This window comes from Bos taurus, chromosome 1, assembly GCF_002263795.3.
Source record: "Bos taurus isolate L1 Dominette 01449 registration number 42190680 breed Hereford chromosome 1, ARS-UCD2.0, whole genome shotgun sequence".
Classification (NCBI taxonomy): Eukaryota; Metazoa; Chordata; class Mammalia; order Artiodactyla; family Bovidae; genus Bos; species Bos taurus.
Window position 1 is genome coordinate 7056725 of NC_037328.1, and position 8952 is coordinate 7065676.

Sequence of the window (8952 nt, forward strand, 5' to 3'; positions counted from 1 at the left end):
AAACAAAGATAGCCCCCCTCACCTCAACTAGAGGAAGCCCATGAGCAGCAACGGAGGCCCAGGATGGCCAAAAATAAGCAAGCAAATAACAGTGCCTGACTCTCAACTTTGGGTCTGAAGGAGACTAAGGTATACTTTTCTTTATGGTCTAGCATCTAGGTTCCCCCAACATCATCTTTACCATGACACCTAAGTTCAACCTCAAGGAAACGGAAGTTTGTGGATCCTGTGTGCACTGATCAGGAAGTGGATACCAATTCTGCCACCGCCGCCGCCGCTAAGTCGCTTCAGTCGTGTCTGACTCTGTGCGACCCCATAGAGTGCGACAGCCCACCAGGCTCCCCCATCCCTGGGATTCTCCAGGCAAGAATACTGGAGTGGGTTGCCATTTCCTTCTCCAGTGCATGAAAGTGGAAAGTGAAAGTGAAGTCGCTCAGTCGTGTTTGACTCTTAGCGACCCCATGGACTGCAGCCCACCAGGCCCCTCCGTCCATGGGATTTTCCAGGCAAGAGTACTGGAGTGGGGTGCCATTGCCTTCTCCGATTCTGCACTGGCTCCCAAATCCGGGTGCGCCTTCAGGGAAAACTAGTGGTGACAAGGACGTTGCCAAGGGAATCAGTAACTGAAGGCATCTGGAGTCCAGTGAAACTAACCCTTCATAATGGAAGGACTCAGAAGGAGGTAGCATCTTTTTCCTCTGCCCTGATCATCAAAGCCCTTGGCAAGCCAACCAGAGAAAGAAAAAGGCAGTTATACACTAGACACAACAGAAATATCAACTCTTATGATGTTGTCAAAAGCACCTGACAGATGTAACATAGGTTTTTATGCAGAGAAATCTCCAGCATCTTTATAGCAGTCCTGGGGACCACCTATTGTGTGGTCTGCTATGTCCAGCTACATTCTCATGACATTAGCAGTGGTGTGATGATGCCCAGTTGGTAAAGAAATACAAAGGAAAAGACGTCATTAAAGGACAATGACAATCACAACAAAGGAACAAAAAGACTACATCTAAATACTCTAAACGTGCTCTGTCCAAGCCCAATCACACAAATTCAAGGCTTTAAATAATAATAGTCACCAGTTCTTCTGTTCCCATGGGAGCAGTGATGTATTTCTTGGCTCTTTATCTAAACACTTCCAAGAGGGTAACAAATCTGAAACCCAAGTGAAATCCCTTCCCACAATTGTAACCCAAAATAACCACATGGTATTTTAAGAATTCAATAGAATTATACTAATTCAATCCAGAAAGAATAGGGTTTGTACCTCAAAATATTAACAGATTAGCAGTATGTCTCTGGCTAGGAGCAACATGTAAAATTTTTGTTTTCTCCTTTTCAGCAGTAAATGGGTTTTTATTGTTACATGGAAAGTTATTTTTTTTTTTTTTTGTAAGGTTTTTTGTTTATTTACTCTTTGGTTGTGCTGGGTCTTTGTTGCTGCTTGAGGGCTTTCTCTAGTTACAGCGAGTGGGTGTTACTCTGTGTGTGGTGCACAGGCTTCTCATCGCAGTGACTTCTCTTGTTACAGAGCACAGGCTCTAGGCACATGGACTCAGTAGTTGTAGCACAAGAACTTAGTTGCTCCAAGGCTTGTGGGATCCTCCCAGACCAGGGATAGAGGACCAGGGATCAAAACTGTATCCCCTGCGTTGGCAGGCGGATTCTTATCCACTGTACCACCAAGAAAGTCCTAGAAAGTTATTTTTAACAGAAATCAAGGAGATTTTCAAATAATGAACCCTTGACTTGCTTCTAAATTGTGGTCTATAATACACACAGCAGCTCAGCATACAGACTGTTGTCACAATTAATGCGATCTCAATTTCTTGATACAATTCAACAGGCGTCTTGGGAAGACTTGGTATGTACCAGGCTAGTATTTCCCAAACTTCCTCATTCTGGGTTCATGCCTTTTAAAAATACCCATTCCCATGGTTCTGCAATGGCTAGGATTGGGTCCAGGGCTTTATAAATTTAAACATTAAACATTTTTAAAAATTTAAAATTTAAACAGAAATTTTAAAAATTTCTGTTCATCATTTAGAGAATGGCTTAAAAGACATTTTCATCAATAATTTAAAGTTAGCTTCCCCCTGCTATCTGACATATGCAACCTATAATCTCCAAAAAAGAAATGGTTCATGATAGTGAAGTAATTAGTCTTCCCTTAAAACCATCAGTCAGTAATTTTTTCTGTAAAGGATCAAATAAGAAATGTCTCACACTGAATGAACTACTGTGATCACACCTGCCACAACAACTCAGCTCTGCTGCTGTAGCACAAAAGCAGCCACAGACAAGATGTACTTGGGACTTCCCTGTGGTGCAGTGGATGGGAGTCCAGCTGCCAACGCAGGGAACACGGGTTCAATCCTTTGTCCAGGAAGAATCCATATGCCAAGTAGCCGTTAGGCCAGCGCCCCACAACTACGGAACCTGTGCTCTGACATGGGAGAAGCCACTGCAGTGAGAAGCCTGCACATCACAACTAGAGAAAGCGTGCATGAAGCATCGAAGCCCCAGCACAGCCAAAAATAAATAATTCTATTTTTTAAAAAGAAGGTCTATTTGAATGGAGGACCTCCAACTTGATTTACAAGAGCAGGAAACAAATGGACGTATCTGGGTTCCAATAAAACTTTATTTACAAAAACAGATAGCAGCCTAGATTTGCCCCACAGCCACAGTTTACTTCCTGGTTGGCACTACTGGAGAAGAACCCGCCTACCAACGCAGGAGACATAAAGACGCAGGCTCAAGTCTTGGGTCCAGAAGATCCCTAGGAGGAAGGCATGGCACCCCATTCCAGTATTCTCGTCTGGAGAATCCCCATGGACAGAGGAGCCTGGCAGGCTACAGTTCCTCGGGTCGCAAAGAATCGGACACATTGAGCACGCAGGGTATAGTTTACCAGCTCCTGCCTCACCTCACGGCAATCTGAAGCTCCAGGCATAGCTCCCCCAGAGTGGCAGGAGCAGTCTCCTTGGAGAAAATTACCTTTTCTTTTTCTGCCACTCTCAGTTGCCTCTCTTCATCCCTCCTAACTCCATCCCCGCAAAAAATTCTTGTATGTCAGACTATTCTTCCATCAATCACACAAAAGCCCCCAAGCTCCTTCTGAACCCTACTGTTCTATAATATAAAGGACTGGTACATCTGCTTGAAACGAACACGAGGGAATAAATACTTAAGTAAGCAAGAAAGTACAAGGATTTTAGCAGGCTGCTTTGAGCTAGTGAATGCAAATCTGTTACGAGGTGCACCACAATAAAGCTGTAAAGAGACTTCCTGATGGTCCTGTGGCTAAGACTCCACACTCCCAATGCAGGGGGCCCAGAGTTTGATCACTAGCCAGGGAACTAGATTCTGCATTCCACAACTAAGCCCCAGCAGAAGCAAATAAAGAAATAAATATTTAAATTAAAAAAAAAAAAAAAAAAACCTGTGTAAGACTCCCCTAGTGGTACAATGGATAAGAATCTGCCTACCAATGCAGGTTCAATCCCTGGTCCAGGAAGATTCCGAATGCCACAGGGCCACTAAGCCCGAGCTCTAGAGCCCACATGCCACAACTGCTGGGCCCACCTCCTGCAACTACTGAAACCCATATGCTCCTAGAGCCTGTGCCCCTCCACGAGAGAAGGTGCCACGGTGAGAAGCCCTTGCATCGCAACAAAGAGCAGTCCCCATTTGCCACAGCTAGAGAAAGCCTGCCAAGCAACAAAGACCCAGCACAACCATTAATTAATTTTTTTTTTAAGCTGTATAGATTTGTTACCAAGTCCAAGCTCTTCACCCCACGACAGGCCAATGAATTGGAGATGAGGCGTTGGGGCAAGGAATAGAAGAGGGCAGATAAATGTCTCAAACTAACCCTCTTACTGGAGTCTGGAGGCCAGTTTCTTTTACAGATCAGAGATGGGGGGAGGTGAAGAAACACAGTAAAAAGGCCATTCATCTTGCAAATATCTCCTACAATGGCAAGACTCAGGCAAAGGATGTGTTCATTTCCTTCTTCCTGCCATCCACAGGCATACAGGATTATGAACAAAAACATTTTAGTTTAACAGTTGGGTAGTGGGAGAGGACTCTCTGAGGCAGGCCATTATTTATGATTATAATGACAAAGGTTCTGGAAGTTCAGTTCAGTTCAGTTGCTCAGTCATGTCCAACTCTTTGCGACCCCATGGACTGCAGCATGCCAGGCTTCCCTGTCCTTCACCAATTCCTGGAGCTTGCTCAAACTCATGTCTATCCAGTTGGTGATACCATCCAACCATCTCATCCACTATCATCCTCTTCTCCTCCTGCCTTCAATCTTTCCCAGCATCAGGGTCTTTGCCAATGAGTCAGTTCTTGACATCAGGTGGCCAAAGTATTGGAGCTTCAGCTTCAGTCCTTCCAATAAATATTCAGGACTGATCTCCTTGAGGATGGACCAGTTGGATCTCCTTGCAGTCCAAGGGACTCTCAAGATCTTCTCCAATATCACAGTTCAAAAGCATCAATTCTTTGGTACTCAGCTTTCTTTATAGTCCAACTCTCACATCCTACATGACTACTGGAAAAACCATAGCTTTGACTAGACGGACCTTTGTTGGCAAAAGCTACGGAAAGCAAGCCAAAAAAAAAAAAAACAGTTCTGACAAAGAGTCAGAATTGGCTTTTCCCTGCAACAGATTCAGGAGGTTAGATTCTTCCCTTGGTTCACAGGACTGAGAGTGGACGGGTGAGCAAGCATCCTGAGGTCCTGTGTGTGCGGTGAGAGGGTCTCACACAGTTGCTCTTTTGCGTGGTCTTTTCCTCTGCTCCTGACCCTGGTCAAACCTCAGCTAGAATTTCCCTCGGTCCCAAAGAAGCCTGTTTGTGATCCTTACTTGCAGTGATGTTGCCATTCCTTCCCAAACCTGCTTGTCTGGGTAATATAGCAAAAGATTATAGAGTGAAGATGGGTGCCCCAAAGCAAGAACGAGGTGGCCCTCCTCCAAGAACTTCTGATCTTACACTGTCACAGTCTTTTATTTTAAAGGTGACTGGGAGCCACTTGCCTAGTCCAAGTTCACTGCATGGTTGAGATAGCAGAATGACCAGCTCTCTATCATTTTTATATCATAAAACTCAAGAGAGGCATTAGAATTAGAAGCACTAAACCACTCAAAAGTGTTCCGTTTCCTGGGCTTGGTGTTTTTCTCATGGAAAAGGACAGGATACTATGCAGTGTTTTTTTCTTTTTATTTTTTTGATTGGAGGATAACTGTTTTACAATGTTGTATTGGTTTCTGCTGTACAGCAAAGTGAATCATCTATAAGTATACATATATCCCTTCCCTCTTGAGCCTCCTTCCCACTACTCAGTGTTTAAGAGCCAGGCTTCCTGGGTCCCCAACCTGGCTCTGTCTCTTGCTGATGTGGGACTTTCATAAAACCAGTTAACAAATCAAGTATGGGGAATAACTACAGTGCCTATCTTATCAGCGATTTTGATGATTAAAAGATAATATAAGGAAAGTAATTATAACAATGCTGGAAAAATAATAAGCACTATATGAGTAGAAATTATTATTTCAAGGGGGCAAAATATAGGGAAAACCAACAGCACTGGAAGACTTAGAAGATCTAAGTTTGAATTATTATTCTGCCTTCAGAAAGCTGTGCAAGTTGGGACCAAACACTTCTGAGACCTCAGTCTTCTCACCTATGCCAGTGGTCTGCAAAGTCTTGCTGTAAAGGACCAGAGAGTAAATATTTTAGGCTTAGAAAGCCCTACGGTCTGTGTGGCATTTACTGTGGACCCTCTGTATCCATGCATGGATTCAATCCCTGTGGCTCCTTGAATCCATGGATGTATAATCTGGAGATACAGAACACTGTACTACACTATTTCATAGAAGGGACTAAAGCATCCATGGATTTGGCCACGGGGCTTGCTGGAACCAATCCACCACTGAGTAATGACTATGCTCGTCTCTGTCATTTCTATCATGGAAAGCAGCAATAGACAAGATATAAATGGATATATGGATGCCAATAAAACTTTATTTACAAAAAGAGTAAAAACAGGTTCATCTGTGTTCCCATAAAGCTGTATTTATAGACACTGAAATTAGAATTTCATACAATTTCCAAATGTCACCAAATATTATTCTCTTATTAATGTTTGTCAATTATTTAAACATTTAAAAAATATTCTTAGTTCATTCTGCTGCTAAGTCGCTTCAGTCATGTCCGATTCTGTGTGACCGCATAGACGGCAGCCCACCAGGCTCCGCCGTCCCTGGGATTCTCCAGGCAAGAACACTAGAGTGGCTTGCCATTTCCTTCTCCAATGCATAAAAGTGAAAAGTGAAAGTGAAGTTGCTCAGTCGTGTCTGACTCTGTGCGACCCCATGGACTGCAGCCCACCAGGCTCCTCTGCTCATGGGATTCTCCAGGCAAGAGTACTGGAGTGGGGTGCCAATGCCTTCTATATGGACCACACCAAAACAGGTAGTGGGACAGATTTGAACCAAGGTCCATAGTTTTCACACTATTAACCTATAGAACTAGCCAACAAGCAAGCAAAGGAAAAGTTAAGTTTTCCCAAACTGGGATAATATAGTGTATGTGTTGGGGCAGGGGGGCATTGTTTTGCCTTCCAACCTCATATAGAATTTGAATGGTTTTATATAAGCTTATAATATAAAACCATTCAAATTACAATATATAAGCTTATATATTATAAGTTTACAACAAAAACTATTCAAATTCTATATGAGCTGGCTCAGACAGTAAAGAATCTGCCTGCAACTCAGGAGATCCAGGTTCAATCCCTGAGTCAGGAAGATCCCCTGGAGAAGGGAATGCCTACCCACTGCAGTATTCTTGCAGGCATTGAGGTGCCTGACAGGCTACAGTCGTGAAGAGTCAGACACAACTGAATGACTAACACTTCATACTTCACACATATTATTTATAGTTGGCTAGGTTTGATTTGGGCTTCCCTGATGGCTCAGTGGTAAAGAATCCACCCGCCAATGCAGAATACACGGGTTCTATCCCTGGGTTGGGAAGATCCTCTGGAGAAGGAAACGGCAATCCACTCTAGTATTCTTGAGTGGGAAATCCCATGGACGGAGGAGCTTGGTGGGCTACCGTCCATGGAGTTGCAAGAGAGTCGGCATGACTTAGCAATTAAACAACAACAGATTTGATTTACATGTTCCCATTTCTGAAATAACTAAGATAACATCAAGCTCTTGGAGAGAGAATGAAATTTCCTTTAATATTCTTGACTATGAGAAGTCATATTGATCTTGCATTTCAACATTTGCATCTTTTCTAAGAACACAATCTGGAAGGATTGCTGAGACAAAATTTTAAAACTTGTTACTATAGTGCAGATAAATTTAGTTTATCATTTTCATGTTATCTTAAAGAAAACAAAAAGTTATTGTCTGTAAAATTCCCCAACAGGCAAGACCACGCCTCTCAAACAACAACCAAAGAGTACTCTCATGCCAAACAACACAACGGCAATAACAACACCATCAAACATCCAGACAACATTCAAAACTTCTGGCTTTCTCACAAATGTCGTATGTTATTTTTTAGCTTATTGTTTATTTTTAATCAAGACCCAAACAAGTGTCAAATATAGAACTGATTGCTACTTTTATTGCATTTTAAAAAATCTGTAATTACCAGGGCCAACTAATTTGGGGCAGTTTATTTGTTTTCAAAACCATAGTTTCCCACAACTGTACCCCCATTATGTCATTTATCACACTTCTCTGTCTTCTAGATTACTTGTAAATCAACAATGAGCTCAAGAAACTTGATCAGGTTCAAACCTGATTTTGTTTTTTGCAGAACTACTTCATAGGCAGTGAATATATGTGTGTTTTCTATTCCTAAAAGAAAACATTCTCCAATATTAACTTAGATGATTTTGATAACAATGTTACTTAAAGACAGCCTAAAACTGTGTGTAAGCTTCTTAAGGAACTCTTTATATAAAGAGTTTTAGAGTTATAAAAGTTTATGACGCTCTTATAAAACTAGGTTTACAAATTAAATACAAGTAAAGTACCAAAGTTAAACTACTGTTTGACCACATTAATTTAACATGGCAGATTGCTTTCCTGAGAATAAACAAGCCACACAGCTTGAACGTAGGACTCCTCATTCTCTGGTACCGGTCCATTAGGGTTTTTCCTGTCCACATTGCCACATGCAGGACACTTGATGCACTGTGGGACTTTCCCCTCTGTGACCTGCTTTGAAACTCATGCTTGAGTGGTATCCATGACATCCTTGGCCTTCGTGCAGGATTTGAGAAAAATGCTGAACATCTGGCGTCTGTAAATGTTGACCTCCTTTTTTTGTTCTAACCACAACTGCTTCTTTTGTACTCTATTAACCCATGAACACAAGCCTGTTAAAATTTAAAGGCCTAAAGAAATGTATCCTGAGTGGCTTTCACACATTTCTCAAATGAACTTCAATTTTAAGGTCACAATTTAACTAAAATTATTAAGGAAACTCATTGAACTGTTTCTAAAAATCCCAAACACTGAGCTTCATGATGCATTAAGTACAGCGCCTTTCTGCCCTTTGAGTATATGTCTTCCCTTTGAGAGCCTTCTAGGCAGGAGAAGAACAAAGGCCAGGCAAACCGCCCATGTGAATGAGAGGAAGGGGAAAAGAAGTTTTAGATCTAAATTAGTCTTCTTTTCATTGCAAGAGTCAAAAACTAATGCAATGTTGGCTTGGATAACAAAGAGTATTTATGGGCTCATATCACTAGGAAATCCAGAAGGCTTTTTGCTTCAAAATGGATTTATCCAAAAGCACAAAGACATCAGGTTATTTTCAATGTATTTGTTAAGACTTCTGTCCTTTACCATCCAACTTCCCCTCTGTCACATTTCCACACTTGAGTGGAAATGGAGCAGTTGTGAGAAT